We start from the raw sequence: 20556 nt of genomic DNA, 5'->3' as shown, positions 1-20556 counted from the left end.
GGGATTAAATTTGAAATCTCATCTGTTTTTGTTTTCCACTCTTGTTCTACCCTCTGTGTATAGCGCCAGAAAGTTCTGTTGGTTGTTCCTTTTCTTTGGGAGTTTGTACTCTGGGAATCTCCTCCTAAACGTATGTCCCGTCATTCCAGTGTGGCATTGGTGGTACATCCCCATTTATAGGTGACCAGTCATTTCTTCTTGCCTCGTCAGTTTGTTCGTCTCTTATTCTTAATTCCTCCTCTGTGAATATTTTCTGTTTGAGGATTTTGTTTTTCTTTGAGTTCAGCGCTGTCCTCATAAAATTACCTTTATCAGGGCATCGTCTTCGGATTATCTGTTCCGAGGTGTTCACACTTTCTTTTCTCATGCCTTTTCGTCTGGCATATCCCATTGCCAATAGTAATGTCCATTTTTCCTTCTTTGTCCAGATTTTCATTTTTTATGCTGATTCGCTCTTCTTGGGTCCGGTTGATGTCTTTAATTGCTTGCTGTCTATGATTTGTCAGTTATTTCTTTAATTAGCCCCGTTCGACTGAGTCCGAAATGGGGGCTTATGGATTTGGTCTCGATTTTTGTGTCCATGCATGCATCTGCAACCATATATCAGACATGTCTGGACCAATTTTATTCGTACTTGGCAAAAAGACAACATATGATCGGATCCATCGGATCCCACATCTGCACATCATTTTGTTTGGTGATCCTCAACCATTTCTCAGGCATGCATTTATTAATGATGTTCAAACCTGGCGTGCAGAGATAATGAATGATGGCTTACCTGTCACCATGTGCACGTCTTTTCTTTTCACGATCAGATCCAAGATGGCCGACGGGTGGCCATTTTGTTACTTAAACGTGTCCCCAACCATTTCTGACATACATAGTCCGATTTTGTTCAACTTGGCAAAAGCACAGCACATAATGGCATACATCTGTGCTTCACTTTATTTTGGGATCTGATCAAAGATGACCGACTGGTTGACTGGCGGCCATTTTAGTTGTAAATAAAATCCGGTATCGAACACGTCCTTAACCATTTCTCAGCCATGCATTTACCGATCTTGTTAAAACCTGGCACACAGACAAGGAATCATGGCTTACATGTGCCCATCATTTTTATTTTTCCGACATCAGATCCAAAATGGCTGTTAGGGTTTTTTTTTTTGCAAAATCAGCTGAAATTTTGTTATTTAAATATGTCCCCAACCATTTTTCAGACGTGCATGGTCCGATTGTGTTCAAACGTGGCACAAACACAGTACACAATGGCATTCTGACACGTGGCCTTCGCGTTATTTTGTGATTTGATCAAAGATGGCCGACCGGTAGACTGGCGGCTCTTTTAGTTGAAAAAAACCCGATGTTGAACACGTCCTCAACCATTTCTCGGACATGCATTTATCGATGTTGTTCAAACTTGGCACATGGATGAGGAATGATGACTTACATAAACATTTCTTTTCTTTTGTTTTTTCCAAGATCAGATCCAAGATGGCCGACTGATGGCCATTTTGTTACTTAAACATGGCCCCAATCATTTCTCCGACATGCATGGTCCGATTTTGTTCAAACATGGCACAAACAGAGTACACAATGGCATACACGTGGCCTTCACTATATTTTGTGATATGATCAAAGATGGCCGACTGGTAGACTGGCGGCCATTTTAATTGAACATAAATATGGGCTTACCCTTTCACTCCATCCTGCAAAGTTAATAAAGCAACGGGGGCTATGACAATTTATGTCTTTTCTCATTGTTCTTTCCTGGGTCAAGTATCGATGGATCATTGAAGCTACTGCAGTGAATTTAGTTTGTGGAACTCTTTTGGCCTTGCCTGTCAGATTTGTTCGTTTCAATTGGTTCATGAATCTTTCTCCTTTACCACTAGTCCCCCATGCCTCATACGTAGAATGCCATTTGCAATGGAGGAAGATTTCCTTCTTCTATAAGCTTCAGATCTGTTCATTTAATCTTCCACGATTCGTCTGGAGCCTAATAGCTGTTGGTTGTTGAACAGGCGACACCTTTTTACGTTTTATCTCTGGTGTGGAGTGCTCTCCTGTTGTGAGGTAGGTCACATTGGTGAGGGTCTCCACATTCTGGGTCAATCTGACACTACATTAGTAAGGATCTCCACATTCTGAGTGACTCTGACACAACATTGGCAAGGGTCTCCACACTCTGGGTGACTGTGACAATATATTGGCAAGGGTCTCCACATTCTGGGTGACTCTGACACAACATTGGCAAGGGTCTCCATATTCTGGGTTGACTATGAGACTACATTGGGAAGGGTCTCCACATTCTGGGTGACTCTGACACTACATTGGCAATGGTCTCCACATTCTGGGTCACTCTGACACTACGTTGGCAATGGTCTTCACATTCTGGGTCACTCTGACACCACATTGGCAATGGTCTACACATTCTTGGTTACTCTGACACCACATTGGCAAGGGTCTCCACATTCTGGGTCACTCTGACACTACATTGACAATGATTTCTACATTCTGGGTCACTCTGACACCACATTGGCAATGGTCTACACATTCTGGGTCACTCTGACACTACATTGGCAATGGTCTACACATTCTGGGTCACTCTGACACCACATTGGCAATGGTCTACACATTCTGGGTCACTCTGACACTACATTGGCAATGGTCTACACATTCTGGGTCACTCTGACACCACATTGGCAATGGTCTACACATTCTGGGTCACTCTGACATGACATTGGCAATGGTCTACACATTCTGGGTCACTCTGACACCACATTGGCAATGGTCTGCACATTCTGGGTCACTCTGACACCACATTGGCAAGGGTCTCCACATTCTGGGTGACTCTGACACCACATTGGCAATTGTCTCCACATTCTTGGTTACTCTGACACCACATTGGCAAGGGTCTCCACATTCTGGGTGACTCTGACACCACATTGGCAATTGTCTCCACATTCTGGGTCACTCTGACACTACATTGGCAATGATTTCAACATTCTGGGTCACTCTGACACCACATTGGCAATGGTCTACACATTCTGGGTCACTCTGACGCCACATTGGCAACGATCTCCAGATTCTGGGTAACTCTGACACCACGTTGGCAATGGTCTCCACATTCTGGGTCACTCTGACACTACATTGGCAATGATTTCTACATTCTGGGTCACTGTGACACCACATTGGCAATGGTCTACACATTCTTGGTCATTCTGACACCACATTGGCAATGGTCTCCACATTCTGGGTCACTCTGACACTACATTGGCAATGGTCTCCACATTCTAGGTCACTCTGACACCACATTGGCAATGGTCTACACATTCTGGGTCACTCACGCACCACATTGGCAATGGTCTACACATTCTGGGTCACTCTGACACCACGTTGGCAATGTTCTCCACATTCTGGGTCACTCTGACACCATATTGGCAAGGGTCTCCACATTCTGGGTCACTCTGACACCACATTGGCAAGGGTCTCCACATTCTGGGTCACTCTGACACTACATTGGCAGCGGTCTCCACATTCTGGGTGACTAACGCAGATTGAACGCTTACATCGTCACGTCTTGGATTGAACGAAGTTGCTCCAACTCGAACGTTCCACAGGATGTTCGCACATCCTCAAAATGACCGCATTGGTTGCGTTTCATTTCCATTTTCTCGATTGAACTTTGTGCCACAGCGCTTCGTCTCCCATAACACGACTCGCATCAGCATTCCCAAATAAGATGATGAACTTGCTGGGATCCGAGCTCACACGGCACGGATTTAACACGTGATCGAAACGTATCCGAACTTGGAGGTAAGGCACACTGACTGCCAAGTCAGTCGAGTACGATCCGCCTCTCGATGCCTTACAGTGGAGCCACGTGACGTGCCTGCTGCCAAAATCCCGAACAACCCACTGTAAGTAAATAAAGCAACGTGAAGGACGTTCTTTCCTCGATTTCAACAAAACGAAGGAAGCAAACTGTCCATAACCAGCAGTTCCTGGGTTTCAGGTAATCCAAGACAGTATATCACCAGGTATGACGGACTTCCTTTTTTCAGACATCCTTTAAATCATGTCTGCAGTCCCGTGCCTTTGTCCGGCGGATGTATGTCATCTACCGGTACGAGTCGTGCCGTCACGTGACGCTTTTCACAGCACGCCTCGGGCCACGGCTCACGCACGGCTCGCTTGCTCAGTGTACACACCGACACGTGAGTTCTTGACTCGTTGAGGAGTAATTATCCCCACGTTGTGGTGGGGTTGGCTGCGGGAAGCTTGGCCCAAGTCTTTCACGAATCGGCCTGACATTCGACTCGGGTTCGGGCAGGAATTTTGAATTTGTTCAGGGCGCCGGCGATAGCTCGCCTACTCTTCACGAAGGACATCATGGGATCTTTAACGTCCATCAACGAATGCCAACAGATGAGACAGCCTCCGGTTTCACGTTCATCCGAGGGACGGCACACACATTGGTGATCATCACTCTGCCTGTGAAACACCAGGATGGCAGTTTGTAGCTCGGTTGGGATTCGAAATCGTAAAATAATATATGATGGTAATAAGAAGAATAAGAACAGCAAGGGTACCCCGGTGTTGCCCGGTGCTGTTCTAACCCCGTTGGCATTTGGAAGAAATTAAATTGGATATTTTTTCCAATTTGTTTTTTTTGGGGGGGGCGGGGGGGGTTGGAGGGGGTGAAAAACACTTCCCTATTCCCTAGACACACTAAGCCTTAGTAATCCTTCGTGACTAAGTAATTGGGTCGAAGAGAGCGATTTAAAAAATAATAACTTTTTTGCGAAAACCACAAGTCGTCTCTCCGCACTTTCATGGGGATGGGGGTTGGGGGTGGGGTTATTTAATGTCCATGACCTGACCTTGGGTAGCCTTTACATGTAAGGCAGAATTTGGTGCAGATTGGCCAAGCCATTTTGCTCTCTCCACACTTTTGGGAATTTTGGGGGGGGAGCGGTACTTAATGCCCATGACCTGACCCTGGGTATCCCTAGCATGTAAGGCAGAATTTGGTGGAGATTGGCCAAACCGTTTAGGATTCTATCATTCTCAGACATAGAGAATTGCTTTATTTTATAAAGTACTATTCTATTATATCGTATTAACAGTATATTATTTTCCATTGCAGTAGAAACAAGAAAAAGAGCAATCAGAGATTGCAGCCCCTCGCCAGGACTTGTTTTGTTTTTTTTTTTGTGGTGTGTTGAGTGGTGTTTGTGTACTGGTGTGCTACGTAATTAATAAGAGACATAATTAGAACTCCCACGTTATAACTGCTGGCAGTGATGACCGGGTACCAAGACGTCCTGCTTTGATGCAACCACAGTTTCATTGGACACCTGACTCTAACCCATGACGTTTTTCGTTATTATTCAATTTAATTTAGAATGGGATTAAAATGTATTCAATACAAATTAAATGGAAGATGAGAAAGGTACGAGTCCTACATTGGAGTCATCAGAAGGTCCCAAACAAGCAAAATGCAAAGATGAAGTCAACAGGAGGAACCTGGATAGGATTGACATTTCAGCTGCTACTCCTCTACCCTCAAACACATCCAGACACAGCCAAGTAAGCCTTGTTCAAAAAAAAAAAGAATCAAAAAGAACTCAGATCAAAAAAAAAAAAAATTCTGTCTTCCAGACCATGTATCCAATCAAGTTGAAATTTTAAACCTGTGTGCCCCATCATTGCTAGATCACAAGTGTGAAGTTTCACTTCAATTGATTAAGCGGTTCCAGAGAAGACATGATTTAATATTTTTCTTCAATCCAATTTGGCTGCCAAACCATGTGACCTATCAATCATTCCTTAACAAAATTGTACACCCAAGACTTGAGGAACACTTGTGTGAAGTTTCTCCTCGATCTGTCCAGCTGTTCTGGAGAAGAAGATTTTAAAATATGTTTTAGGGTAAATCCACTATGCTGCCAAACCATGTGACCGATGATGTCATATATGTGAAGCTTTTGTTCCTCATGGATAGGCAGCAATACGTGTAAAGTTTCGTTTAGATCTATATTCAGTCACTTCAGAGAAGATATTTTGAAGGTTTTGTTCATTTCAAACAATATGGCTGCCAAATCACGTGCCGATGACATCATCAAAAAAAAATTCTGGAGATCATTTTATCCTTAGATGACCCTCAAAAATTTTCTTACGGATCAGATATTGCGTTCTACAAATGCAATCATGACGTCATAACGAAGGCACCTATGACATCATTTAAAAAATCACACTCATTCCCCATGAGGAGTACTTGCATGTGCCATGTTTCAATTTTTTTGTTGGTGCGGTTTCAGAGAGAGAGGTCCAAAGTTTTTCCGTTCTTCCAACATGGCTGCCACACACCGTGACCGATGACGTCATAATTATCATTAAAACATTCTACATGTGTAGTCTCTTTCCAGATTTTTCCCAAACTTTCCAAACTCTTTCCAAACTTCCATCTCTTTCCAGATGTCCCAGTTCCAGAAATTTGTGGGAACATGAACCAAAAGTAATCAATGAAAACATGGAAGTACCTACCGCTCACATACGAACTAATGATCCCATCGAGCGTGAACATCGAAAACAAAGTGTTGCAATCAGATATCATAGATAGGTACAAAAAAAGAGAAGGAATTGATTATTGAGGTGGTAGTAGCAGTGATTTTGTACGAAACGATGCAGAAATCAAGAAAATAATGAAACACCAACACCTCAAGAATGAAGTGAGAAGATCCTGGAAGCTGAAGAATGCCAAGGTTGTACCGGTCATAGCAGGACCGTCAGGATTGACGACAAAGAACCTCACAGAGATATTAAACATAGGGGCAATACCTCTGAGCACTCACCTGGTAGTGGCTGTACAAGATAACCAGGCAACCACTGGTCGGCAAGGATGACCCACAAAATATATAATGGAGAAGAAAGTAAATACCTATGGATGTTTCTTTTAATGCCATGAACAAAAGTGGGTACATTATGGGCAATAAAGGTTGTAGTCAAGTTTCATCGAAATTTTGTGTGTGGTTTCAGAAAAGAAAGCAAATACATATTTTGGGGTGAACCACCGTCGTCGAGCCCGTGAGACACCATTTTTTTTAATTTTAATGTCGTGAATTAACTTGAATGCTTCATGGGTGGTGAAGATGGTGGTCAAGAGATAGGTAGATAGATATATGTGTGTATATATATATATATATATATATATATATATATATATATATATATATATATATATATATATATATATATATATATATATATATATATATTGTTGCGGAAATGGTCCTTCGTATGCTAGTAAATATAGGATTAGCCCAGACCCCCCATTAAATGCATGTTTAGCCAGGTTGTTCGGTAAATGGACGCTACATGTGTGTCGGGAGGTGGAGGATGCATGTTTATTGTTCGTACATTGGTGGTGTAGCGAGAGCTTCTTCTTCTTCCTTCCCCTCTCCGGACGAGGCCCCGCCCAGTGGGCTGAGAGGGAGTGGCCTTGAGAAGGAAGTGAAACTGAGGGGAGGAGCCAGAGGGCTTGGAGGCGAGCGAACGAAGGAAAGGCAGTGAGGATCTGAGACGAGAGCCTGAGGTCGAGTGTGCGATCGGCAGTCGGAGGAACTGAACCTGAAGGTCGAATCTGCCGAGGGAGGAACTGAACCTGAGGGTTTGGCTGCAGTCTGCTTCGAGAGGACCTGGCTGCTGTGTGAGTCTGGAGTCGGCTTCGAGAGGAGGTGATCGACAGGTTCAACCTGCGTCTAACGACGGAGCCTCTGACTGTCCCTGCTCACCTCACGGCTCGACGACGTCTTGGAATCCCATGGACCCAGCCTGCCGGAGCCTGGCACCTCGATATGGCCTTATCTGGTGAACAGGCCAGGCCTGGACTTGTATGCTGGGTCTTGTGAAAAGCCAGCTGGATAATACCACCGTGGATCTTTCGCTCTGGTGCAGTCGACTTCGCGGGGTCTGAACGCATGAGAGTGCGTGCCTGAGGTCTGCGACAAATGGACGATGCCTCCATTTTGCCACACGGCGTGCTCGAGCTTGGGGCTCGAATCCGTGGACATCGGCTTGTTACGAGCCGCATTCGGGCTTTTGACACTTTCCTCTCGTCCATGAAACATCACCAAGTACTCTGTCTTGTCTGCATGCTGTCCGTGTCTTGTCTGCATGTCATTTAAGATTCATCTCATTAGAGTTCTCTTCGAAACCCATCATCCGTAGCTCCCTAGTTAAGAACGGGTTATAGATTAATTACAACATTGTCGTGAATGCTTTGCTTGTGTTGTGTTCCCCGATGTCCCCAATAAATCTGGCTGATTCATATGAAGTTGCCGCTTTGAATTAATTTGTGCCACGTCGAGGAATGATCCGCTCGATTTGGATATAAAAAACGAAAATGGTTACAGACTGGTAGACTCCGCTCGGTCTCTGACAAAACGAGTCTGAAACCGGGGTATATTCCCCCAGCTGGCAAGGTACAGGTGTATTTTGGTATCGTGGTTCGAGACGCTTAACCCGAGAATTGTGCCGAACCAGCCGGCTTAATAACCCTGGAGACGGCGGTGGTGAGGGTAGCGCCGAATCTGTAACATTTGACTGTCGAGAGTGGGGTGCAAAAACCCTAACTGGTTGCAGACAGTGATTGACGCACTCGTCCGAGAACCCCACACCCCCGGATCTGCAACATTTGGTAGTCCGGAGCGGGATATTTGGACCTGTGGTGCATTTCGCACCCCGAACATTGGTTACGAGAGGCACGGAGGTAAAAATAAAAAATAAACAACGACGCTCCCAAATTTGATTTGATTTTGAGTGGATCGGGTGTAAAACCTGGAAATTATACAGAAAAATGGAGTCGCAAAATGGCGGCTCGGCTCCATCTCGGCGCGACACGAAGCAGGAGTGGGCTATTAATAGCACAACGAACGGCACAACACGAAGCGGGGGCTCCCAACCACCGGTTCAAACCAGGTGGTCATGGCATGCACCATGGCAGGTGAGGCAAGACGACGACGCGAACATTGGCAAGCTTCAGATACGATTGGGGGATGCCTTGGAACAGGTGAGGCGTTATGAGAATTATATAAAGGAGGTGTAAATTGAATTGGACGAGGCACAACAGCACACAGACGAGCTTCAGAAAAATTATATGTTCGGGGGGTTACAGTAATTGGCCGATGAACAGGAATGAATTCGGTGGCTGAAAGAGGACTTAGCCAACAGAGTCGACGAACTATGTGGAGAAAATAATAAAGTAGTGTTGTTTACCCATAATTTGGAATATGAGAAGAGAAAACTGAACAAAAGAATAGACGAAGAGCAAACTAGTAACTCCCAGGATAGGGAGAACTTGGAAAAAGAATGGAAAAAAAGCTAGAAAAGGAAAAATGTGGACACGATTTAGAATTGAAACAACTGAAGGAAGAGGTAAGATCAGGCAATCACATAAGAGAAAGTCTAGAACAGAAGATAAAAGAGGAGAGAAATATCTGGAGCAAAGGAAGGAAGAATTGTTGGAAAAGTCGACAGTTCGAAGAACTACAGGGAGAAATGAGGGAAGTAGAGTGGAGTACCCATGAGTTGGAACAAGAGAAGAGCAAACTGAACGAAAGATTAGAGGAAGAGCAAATTAGTAACTCCCGGGATAAGGAGAACTTGGAAGAAGAATGGAAAACAAATCTGGAAAAGGAAAAACGGGAAAACACAAAGCTGGAAAAGGAAAAACGGGAACACTATTTGGAATCGGAATAACTGAAGGAAGCGGTAAGATCAGGTAATCAGATAAGAGAAACCCTAGAACAGACGATAGAAGGAAAAAAGAAATATCAGGAACAACTAAAGGAATACGGTAAGAAAATGGACGAAATGAGGAGGGATGAATTCAAAAGAGGTGTGGAGATGAGAGAGCAATTATGGGAAAAAGCGAAGAGGGAACAAAAAGAACATGGATTTGAAATTGAACAACTACAGGAGAAAGCAAGGTTGGAGTATGCAGAGATGAGCAAGAAATAAGGAGGGAAAAGCTTCTGAGTTACGGAAACACCAAAACAAAGAGACGGAATTCCAAAACGAGCTGAGGATATTGAGAGAGGAAAGAAAGAGAACGGAGAATGAAACGTTAAGGAACCACACTGTGCAGATCGAACAGTTAGAAACCGAAGCAAGATTAAAGAATGAGATGCAAGAAAGAGTCGTGAAAGAACAACGAATGAAACAGGAAAAGGAAATCAACCAATTAAAACAAACGACAAGATTGGAGAACGAAGAACATGAGAGACGGTGGGAGAGGAAACAAAAAGGACAAGAACAACTAAAGGCGAAAGCAAGGTTGTAGTTCGGCGAGATGTTGGAAGAACAACGAATGAAGCAGGAAAGGGAAATCAATAACTTGAAGGAAACGACGAGATTGGAGAATGAGGAACAAGAGAGACAGTGGGATAAGAAACAAAAAGAACAAGGAATGAAACAGGAAAAGGAAATCAACAAATTGAAGGAAACGATGAGATTGGAGAATGAAGAGCATGAGAGACGGTGGGATAGAAAACAAAAAGAAAACGAATTTGAAATTGACCAACTAAAGGAGAGAGCAAGGTTGGAGTACATGGAGATGGAAAAACTCCCGAAAGATAACGAACAACTAAAAAGGCTCGGAGAGGAAGAACGACTCAAATGGAAAAGAAAATGGAGCCAGGAAGTAGAACAGCACAATAATATGGGATGTGTGGCATCACTACAGGGAGGAATGTTAGTGATGCAGAACTTGATTGACATCACTCGTCAGATGACACCACAATTAGAGTAAACCCTGGTGGAGGAGACATTGAGGGAGCATGCGGGGTTGTTGATGAATGAAACACATTTTGAGCAGGTCCAGCATGTGGAGCTGACAGCCCCAGAGGAGTGTGGCGAACCCATGATGAGCAACCTGCTGGAGAGAAGCGACCGGACAGAGGTGACTCTGGAACTAAGCAGGTACGTGGGTACATGCATACATGGTGCGGACGATGAGCTTAAGGTGGAAATTGATTTTTATGTTAACGAAGAGACTCTGTCCGATGGGGTGCACGTATGCGTGACCCCTGAATGTGTGTGCGGAGTGCCTGTGAATGAATGCTGTGAGCCCACAGTCCAGATTACAGCACCGGTGTGTGCTACCAAGGTCGAAACGTGTGGGGTACTCACCTGGCGGTCGAGAATGTAACCCTGGAGTGCGAGGCAGTTAGTCAGTACGCAGGCAAGGTTGAAGGTGTGGAATGTCAACACATAACCTTGGAATGTGTGCAGCCTGCTGTGTGTGGGAGTCCTGAGCGTAGAATGAGTGGTGACGTAGGAAATAGGTTAGAGGTGCAAGGGGAAATAGAAATGCCACCTGGACAGAATTTGAGCCAGGGACAAAAACCATAATGGACAACTCCGCATGGGTTCTTACAGAGTTAGAGGTGCTGCATCCAGGAGCAGGCTTTATAAGCTGGATTTTAATTTCTCTATCAGCCTCGCAGGAACTTTGGGGTAGAGCGGAGATGAGTAGCAAGTGGCACTGGCATGTGTCACTTGGTCTTCAAACCTTTCTGAGCACACGAGGGGTTTGGCTAGCTGAGTGGGGTTTATCTGTCTTCAGGGAGTTATGGAAAAGAGGGGGAGGCCATTCCACAGATTGGGATTTACCTGATTTCCGTGAACCCTGGAGAAGAAGGGGAGGCCATTCCACTGATTGGGGTTTACCTGTGATGTGGATTTTTTAAACCCACCTTGTTGTGATCGTTGTCCTCCTGAAGGATTCTAACCGGCCGATTGTGGAATCCTATTTGACTTCAAACAGAGTTTAACGCTTGTCCGATTTGATTATAAAATCCTACAAAAAAACCCTATCGACATTGATAAAACTGATGTCCACACAAGTCCTTCCTTGTGAAACAATTTATTTCCTAATTATACACCATACACTTCTCACCCTTGTACAATGAACTTAAAAAATCCCCATTTGTTTGCAATATTATTCTTACTTTAGTTAACAGTTAGACCAACCCGATTCAATTCACTTCTACATTACATCAGAGAGTTTTATTCTAACTTGGTACTTGGTCAGTTCCAAGGAGTACGAGCCACTGAGAAACTATACTTCCTCACGTGCTCGTACTGAGAACAATGTGCCTTTCAAAATATTTATACTTCCATGAGAGAGAGGTTGGGGGATATTCACCCAAACTGTAGACATGTCCTTTAGACAAAAAACCACTTCGTACATTTTCTAAGCAAAGGTTCATTTATCAGCTCGGTCACTCTGCTCCAGAACAACACATTTCTTATCATTTAGGGCAAAAGTCTTTTGGCCAGAAATGACAGCCAATTCAATTTGCATCATAAAAGTTACATTTCTGAAACTCCATTTGTTACAATTTAAAATACATTAATATAAATTTTTCCCCCACACTCCCCCGTTTTTTTTTTTTTAAGGAAAACTTGAATAATTTTTCTTACACATGATTACCATGTCCCATTCCTGAAGGAGAAAAGATTTCCATTATTCAAGTTCAATCAACAATGGCAGCGAGTGTTCATATCAGAAAATGAGTGTGTTTCCATTTAATTTATGGCCTGTTCATCATCATGTGTCACACATTGGAAACATGCTACCCGAAGTCAGAAGATAAACAGGTCAGGGTGTGGATAGAGCGGCACCCAACGGGAAACACAATCGAAGCACTCCTTGAGCTGAGGAGAAGGTAGATGTGGGCAAGTACAAGTTTGGGCCGGACACTGGGTTGAAGGAGCGCAGTGTGGAACTCCAGGCCTGTCGTACATTGAAGTGACCACAGCAAGTTCACGATGTATTTGCAGAGCGGAAATCGAGAGTGTGGCTGAGAACATTCCTCCACGCAGGCACCACACAACGCCGACGTTAAGACTTTGCTCAACCTTCTCCTCAGTGGGTTTTTTCTTTCTTTTCCCACATTGCTCCATCTTATCTCCTCAGGAATGGGAGGGATAATCATGTGTTGAATGCTCAATCACCCAAATCTGGGTTCTCCCATCGTCCATTCTTTGTGTGGAAGCTTCATTTAGATGAAATCGTACATTGCTTCAAAGACTGCTTTCAACACTCCGAAACAAACAAAGCATCAATTAAACACCAATCAATAAACGTCATGGGCACATGTAGTTCTACAAGACTAACAAAGATTCTTATGGAAGCATTTAACTTGCATTATATGTCATATCAATATTTTAATCCCTTTCCTTGTTATTTCCCAAAACAACATGCTAAAATATACAGAAATCCCAGTTGTACGTATACTCAAAACATCCATCTCATTTGCTATTTCCATTGACATTTTAAATCTCTGACATTTCTCCATCTGTCCACTTCTCTCTCACCAAAACAGCAAACATGCTGCCATTTTTCCAACTCACATACACAAACCATCTATCACTTCCTCTGACCTTCTCAATTACGAATCCATTTTCCTTTATCAAAACAAATAAATCATTTTAAACAGTTGTTCAAAAATTGTCAAATCACTTGTCAAATCTGTTATCAGGCGAATATCGTTTAAATTGCAGCTCAAACAATCTGTCTACACATGCAGCTTCACCCTCCACAATCTTTATCCCAGTCTTGGAAAAGCATCTTAAACTTCAGACTAATAAACATCCAAACTCTCTTAAACAACTTTTTGGTCAAAACAAAATATTTCCTTTTAAAATCCATAAATGAAAAATTTAATCTTCAGCATCTATCCAATTAAATCATGAATTTACCTTGACTGAATCGATCAAATGGTTACACTGGGTTGTTTGCCATTGCCTTCCCAGCACAAGTTCAGGTCACCTCAACATTCGCAGACGAATAAACCAATATTTCAACGTCCATCCGAGGGAATCATCTATTATCTGTGAATTGCCCCACGTGCTAAACATCATCAAATCATTAAAATCATTCCAAATCACGTTTCTACATTTAAATCACATACAGTATATCCACATTCACAATTGTTATTTCACAATTTATTCAAAATCCCGATGGTTGTAAAATAAAACTTCAACACTTTTTCCAAAATGGACTTCACTTTAAACAGATTCAGTCCAGAGGGTGCGCCACAAACACCAAGGAACAAGGAACAGGAAGTTCTCTCCACATCCAGTGGGAAGAAAAAGGAAAAAAAACTCTGACAGGCAAAACCCACAGTTTGCATTACTCTGTCATGGCTTCAACACATACACTAGACAGCATTGCATCTCATAGACTCGCGTGTGATCACGTGACAAATACCAATCACATTTCTATCTCATCCTCTTGAATCTGCATATGAATCGAATTTCACACTTAAAGCAAAGGCTCGAACAAAGACTCAGTGTAACGATAGGCCACCCCCCACAGATCGAGTGGAGGGGGTCTCACACAGTGGAGTTTGCGACCTTCGCGTGGAAGTACAACGCCAAGAATGTATAACATGCCATTTCAAACAGACCCACAGCTCAACTCAGCACGAGTTAAAATATCGTCAAAATCCCAACAGAACACGTTTCATTGCAGTGAATATTGGAATCGCACAAGTTTCATTTTTTTTTTTACTCTCAGGAACAAATCACCCACCATGCTCCCAGCTGGTTAATCATCTCTTGCACTCTACAAAACGTTTCGTGCAAATCATTGCATTTACAAATCCGTAAAACCTCCACACAATATAATATAAAAACCTCACTGCCAACAAACTTCCAGTGAGTTCAATGAACAAAAAGTAACTCTTATTACTCTTACAAACAGGTAACATAATATTTATCTATTTTAACCCTATCTCGGCGTCTCAGCCGTGTCCTCGGCCTCTCTCTCACAGCCGGTCCGTATCAATGCAAACATGTGGCATGTCGCTTCATCATGCCCATTTAGTTATGCATCTGGCTCCTCAACGAGCCTCTTCTTGTCATCTGACTCCTCTTCTTCTCCAGCACTTTTCTAAAACAACTACAGTACTTATCGTTTACTTTAAAACGGACTCCTTCCGCCGGATCCTCTTCTTTCTCTCAATAAAATTATCTGACAATGAACTTTTCTTTGTTCGAAATGCGTTACCTGCTGAGAACGCTCTCCCTTACCTTCGCTTAAGCACTTGTCGTTCCTCCAGGCACTGCCTCTGGCAGATTAAGCACCTCCGGTCACGAGCACCGCACCAACGTCGGTTCGAATCCGAGTCACGGCACCATCTGACGTGGATTTTTTAAACCCACCTTGTTGTGATCGTTGTCCTCCTGAAGGATTCTAACCGGCCGATTGTGGAATCCTATTTGACTTCAAACAGAGTTTAACGCTTGTCCGATTTGATTATAAAATCCTACAAAAAACCCTATCGACGCTGATAAAACTGATGTCCACACAAGTCCTTCCTTGTGAAACAATTTATTTCATAATTATACACCATACACTTCTCACCCTTGTACAATGAACTTAAAAAATCCCCATTTGTTTGCAATATTATTCTTACTTTAGTTAACAGTTAGACCAACCCGATTCAATTCACTTCTACATTACATCAGAGAGTTTTATTCTAACTTGGTACTTGGTCAGTTCCAAGGAGTACGAGCCACTGAGAAACTATACTTCCTCACGTGCTCGTACTGAGAACAATGTGCCTTTCAAAATATTTATACTTCCATGAGAGAGAGGTTGGGGGATATTCACCCAGACTGTAGACGTGTCCTTTAGACAAAAAGCCACTTCGTACATTTTCTAAGCAAAGGTTCATTTATCAGCTCGGTCACTCTGCTCCAGAACAACACATTTCGTATCATTTAGGGCAAAAGTCTTTTGGCCAGAAATGACAGCCAATTCAATTTGCAACATAAAAGTTACATTTCTGAAACTCCATTTGTTACAATTTAAAATACATTAATATAAATTTTTCCCCCACACCTGATTTCCGTGAACCCTGGAGAAGAGGGGGTGGACCACAACCCCAATTGAGGCGTGACCCCCTCGAGCCGTGGCGAAAAGGCGGCGGGGTAATGTAATGGGAAATGAGGAATTTGTTCCCTCACTTCCCTTCCAATGAGCCAAAGAAGCAGGCCATATTGGAATGTAAGAAATTTTGATTGAAAATTGTACTGAAAGTGATTGCAAATTGAGACTGAATAAGCGGATAAGAGTGGCAGGAGTGGATTTGGGTGATTATTAAAAAAAGAGTGGTGGAGACATTACAGGCAGAGCGTTAAACACACCTGAAACAAGTGGATGACAAAGAGTGGTTTGTTTGAGGAAAGACTGAAATGTCTGGTTGGAACCATGCAGAGGTTCCATGGGGCTGGTGAAGGGATTTTGATGTCTTGTTTAAATTGTTGGAAATAAACGATTAGGGCAGTATGGAGGAGGCAAAGCGGACGACGGACGGAGTGACAAATTGGTTGGGGTTTGATGAAAAAGTGTGCCAGGTAAATGTGATGACCAAGTGGGATCCGAAGGACTGGTGTGCTTTTGTTTTCACATAAACGTGAAAGGTGTTGGATGGTGTTGTGGACTCGGTGTGCGGCACTGTGGAATGAATGACTCAAGTGTTTGGGTGAATGGCGTGATTGTGCGAATGAGGAGAGTGAGTGCGACCAAAGTACCCTGTCGGTAGGAGTCTCTGAACCAAGTTAGTGTAGGTTAGCAGGACTTGGAGGATTCGACATGGATTCTGGCTGCTGTTCCATTGAGCAGGCAGACTGTGAGGAGTAGGTGCAGGCCAAGGTATGGGGATACTGGTTGGTAGTGTGACATGGTATTGGAGGTAGGTGAGTCGGGAAATAGGGCACCAGGGCTTTGGGGGTTCCTGGTAGGTGAAGGCTGTCAGAGGTGCCAGGAGAGCACGGTAGGTTCAATGCCAGGAGAGCACGGTAGGTTTTAGTGCTAGGAGAGCACAGTATAGGTGCTATAAGAGCACAGTTTGGGTGCTAGGAGGGCACAGTATGGGGGCTAGAGAGAGCCACCCTTTAGTCGGGCCTAAGTCACATTTGCCACGGCGGCCATGGGGTCTCCAAAATCTATGGCCACGAGCAATTATACCGCGGCCCCAGTATTTCCACGGTCACACAATGTAGCAGTCACATATGTTTTTATTTTTCGGGGAGCCGCACGGCGTATTTAGAAATTGTGGAGACCGAAAACGTGGGGTTGCCGTACGGTCTTTGATTTGATGTCGCACGGTGACCTTAAGGGGGTCCTGCCGCAGCCATATAATTTCCAAGGCAGATGCAAGGTAACCTCAAGGTGCCCGCAAGGCGACCGCCTGGGGGCCCTAAGGCGAACGTGCAGCCAGACGAGGGTAACGAATGGGTTAATTTTATTATTTTTTTTTTACCCTTTTTTTTTTTTTCGGCTTGTCGAATTGCTACGGCGAATGAAGAAATGAAAAAAGTTATAACTCCACGTTATAATTCCACGGTGACCCCTACGGCCTGTAAAAGATAGCCAAACGGCGTAGTACCACCCTGAGGCCACTGCAGAAACTCTGCAGCTGCCGCATGTTTCTGTCAATTCAGAGGGCGTACGGCCGCCATATCCTCGCCGTAGAGCAAATGTGACTTAGGCCTTAGGAGCGCCAGGAGCACACTCAGGTGAACCCCGAGGTCGCTGGGTGTCCTCCACCCCCGATTGGAAGCAGGCAAAAGAGGCCTAGTAGTAGTCACACTCCCCAGCCAGCGAGTTATGCCTGGCACCACCAAATGGAAAAAGACAAATAAGGGCCTTGCCCAGGTTTAATAGAATGGAACAGTGTGCCAGGTCGGGAAAAATGGGTCATTTGGATCATTCTAGCCATAGCAGGGTTTGTTGCATTGTTTAGAGCTAAAAGTAAATGGTTAGGTTCGATGGACTCTGCTCCGCACCATTCATGCGTGACACCTGGTACGAGTAATGTTGATGGGAAAATTTGTTAGCAAGGGCCAGGCTCGGTCACCCTCTCCAAGTGCCAGAGAGGCCACCAGTATGTCATGAGCACACATCCACGAAGATAACAGTTGAGTAAGAAACACAGCATCCTTTCTCTAAATGAAAGAAAAAAAGAGAAAGGAAGAAAAAAAAAAAGAGAACTTAACCAAAACAAGTCAGGCAAGGAAGGTTAAGGGTGCACCCAATCACACCTGGTCTGAGGTCATCACACCCATTTGCGTCCTCAAGAACACCTCCAAACTGCATTTGCTTACCATTGATATCATTGTGCCACCATTGCTGTGTCACCTGCTATCCAATGCAGGGCTTGTTGCCTGCTGCTGCTCGTGAGTAGGCCATTGCAGCCGAGAAGTCATTTTGTGGGCCATATGGGCCGAAGCATTTTTGTTGGTCATTGAGGCCAAAGTGCTTTTGTGGGCCGTTGGGGCCGATGATTCATGTCATTTTGTGGGCTCAGTGGGCCGAAAAACTGTCGGTGAGATTAGGCAACTGGGCCGACTGAACTCACCTGGTGAGATGCCAATAAGGCCACGAAGTGAGGAAATCCTCAGGGGTGAATGGATAATACTGCCGGGAGGGGGGGGGCATGAAGGAGCGAACACGTGAAAGAACTTTGAACCTTTGAATGTTCTGCTCCTATGCCAAGATTGGTGTTAAAAGTAAAATTTAATGCCCTCCCATTCAAATCCATAATGAGAATGTTTAGTAGTGTGCATAGAGTGTGAATTTGTTTGCTAGATTGGTGACCTGACACACTAGGATAGGGACATGCCAATCTTACTGTGACACTTTGGTTTTTGGAGTTAAGTGCTTCCAATGTTGTGGGTTAGAGTAAATGGGAGATCTGTGCTGTGCGTTAGACAGGGCCATTACCGTGGGCTGCCTCAGATGGAGGCTCGGGAGAGCCTCTAGAGAAAGGTGGGGGTAGTGTTGTGGAAATGGCCCTTAGTGTGTTATTAAATATAGGATTAGCCCAAACCCTCCATTAAATGCATGTTTAGCCAGGTTGTTCGATAAATGGACGCTACATGTGTGTCGGGAGGTGAAGGATGCATGTTTATTGTTCGTACATTGGTGGTGTACTGAGAGCTTCTTCTTCTTCCTTCCCTTCTCCGGACGAGGCCACGCCCAGTCGTCTGAGAGGAAGTGGCCTCGAGAAGGAAGTGAAACTGAGGGGAGGAGCCCTAGGGCTTGGAGGCGAGTGAACGAAGGAAAGGCAGTGAGGATCTGCGACGAGAGCCTGAGGTCGAGTGTGCGATCGGCAGTAGGAGGAACTGAACCTGAGGGTCGACTCTGCCGAGGGAGGAACTCAACCTGAGGGTTTGGCTGCAATCTGGTTCGAGAGGACCTGGCTGCTGTGTGAGTCTGCATTCGGCTTCGAGAGGAGGTGATCGACAGGTTCAACCTGCATCTAACGACGGAGCCTCTGACTGTCCCTACTCACCTCACGGCTTGACGACATCTTGGAATCCCATGGACCCAGCCTACCAGAGTCCAACACCCCGATTTGGCCTTGTCTGGTGAACAGGCTAGGCCTGGACTTGTATGCTGGGTCTTGTGAAAAGCCAGCTGGATCATACCACCGTGGATCTTTCACTCTGGTGCAATCGACTTCGCGGGGTCTGAACGCGTGAGAGTGCGTACGTGAGGTCTGCGACAAATGGACGACGCCTCCATTTTGGCACGCGGCGTGCTCGAGCTTGGCGCTCGAATCTGTGGACATCGGCTTGTTACGAGCCGCATTCGGGCTTTTGACACTTTCCTCTCGTCCATGAAACATCACCAAGTACTCTGTCTTGTCTGCATGCTGTCCGTGTCTTGTCTGCATGTCGTTTAAGGCTCATCTCATTTGAGTTCCCTTCAAAACCCATAATCCGCAGCTCCCTAGTTAAGAACGGATTGTAGATTAATTATAACATTGTCGTGAATGCTTTGCTTGTGTCGTGTTCCTCGACCTACCCAATAAATCTGGCTGATTCGTATGGAGTTTCCGCTTTGAATTAATTTGTGCCGCATCGAGGAACGATCCGCTCAATTTGGATATAAAAACGAAAATGGTTACAGACTGGAAGACTCCGCTCGGTCTCTGACAAAACCAATCTGTAACCGGGGTCTATTCCCCCAGCTGGAAAGGTACAGGTGTATTTTGGTATCGTGGTTCGAGATGCGTAACCCGAGAATTGTGCCGAACCAGCCGGTGTTCTAACCCTGGAGACGGCGGTGGTGAGGGTGGAGCCGAATCTGTAACATTTGGCTGTCGAGAGTGGGGTGCGAAAACCCAAACTGGTTACGGACAGTGATTGACGCGTTCGACACCCCCACCCCCGAATCCTTCACAATATATATATATATATATATATATATATATATATATATATATATATATATATATATATATATATATATATATATATTGAACCTTTTGTTTGTTTGTTTGCTTGTTTGGCTGCACACGCTAATCTCCTGAACAATAAAAGATAGGAGGAAACCTCTGAAACAGACGATGTCAGGACGTGCCCCGGGAAGGTTGTAAGCTCGGCGGCAAGGTCCTCGGCCGGGGGGAGGGGGGTGTTTCCCCCTCACCAACCCCCTTAGGCGATGACTGCCATGGCCCAATAGGCTCG

At 44.5% G+C, this 20556-nt stretch overlaps 1 long non-coding RNA gene across 4 annotated transcripts in view; it reads left to right on the top strand.

Annotated features, from left to right (window-relative positions):
* Positions 1 to 3231: 3231 nt before the first annotated feature.
* LOC147027224 (uncharacterized) overlaps positions 3232 to 20556 on the top strand; it is a 105079-nt gene continuing 87754 nt past the window's right edge. The window contains exon 1 of one of the 4 annotated variants that reach the window (XR_015058740.1): positions 3232 to 4015. This is a non-coding gene — a long non-coding RNA (uncharacterized LOC147027224). Of the gene's footprint in view, positions 4041 to 20556 lie in introns of all 4 variants that reach the window. The other 3 variants (XR_015058739.1, XR_015058738.1, XR_015058737.1) reach the window with 3 other exon arrangements.

This window comes from Eptatretus burgeri, chromosome 5 (genome assembly GCF_056783735.1).
Source record: "Eptatretus burgeri isolate ZD-2024b chromosome 5, Ebu_testis_v1, whole genome shotgun sequence".
In the NCBI taxonomy this organism is placed as follows: Eukaryota; Metazoa; Chordata; class Myxini; order Myxiniformes; family Myxinidae; genus Eptatretus; species Eptatretus burgeri.
The sequence above is the reverse complement of the archived record's forward strand: the minus strand, read 5'-3'. Positions and strand labels throughout refer to the sequence as shown.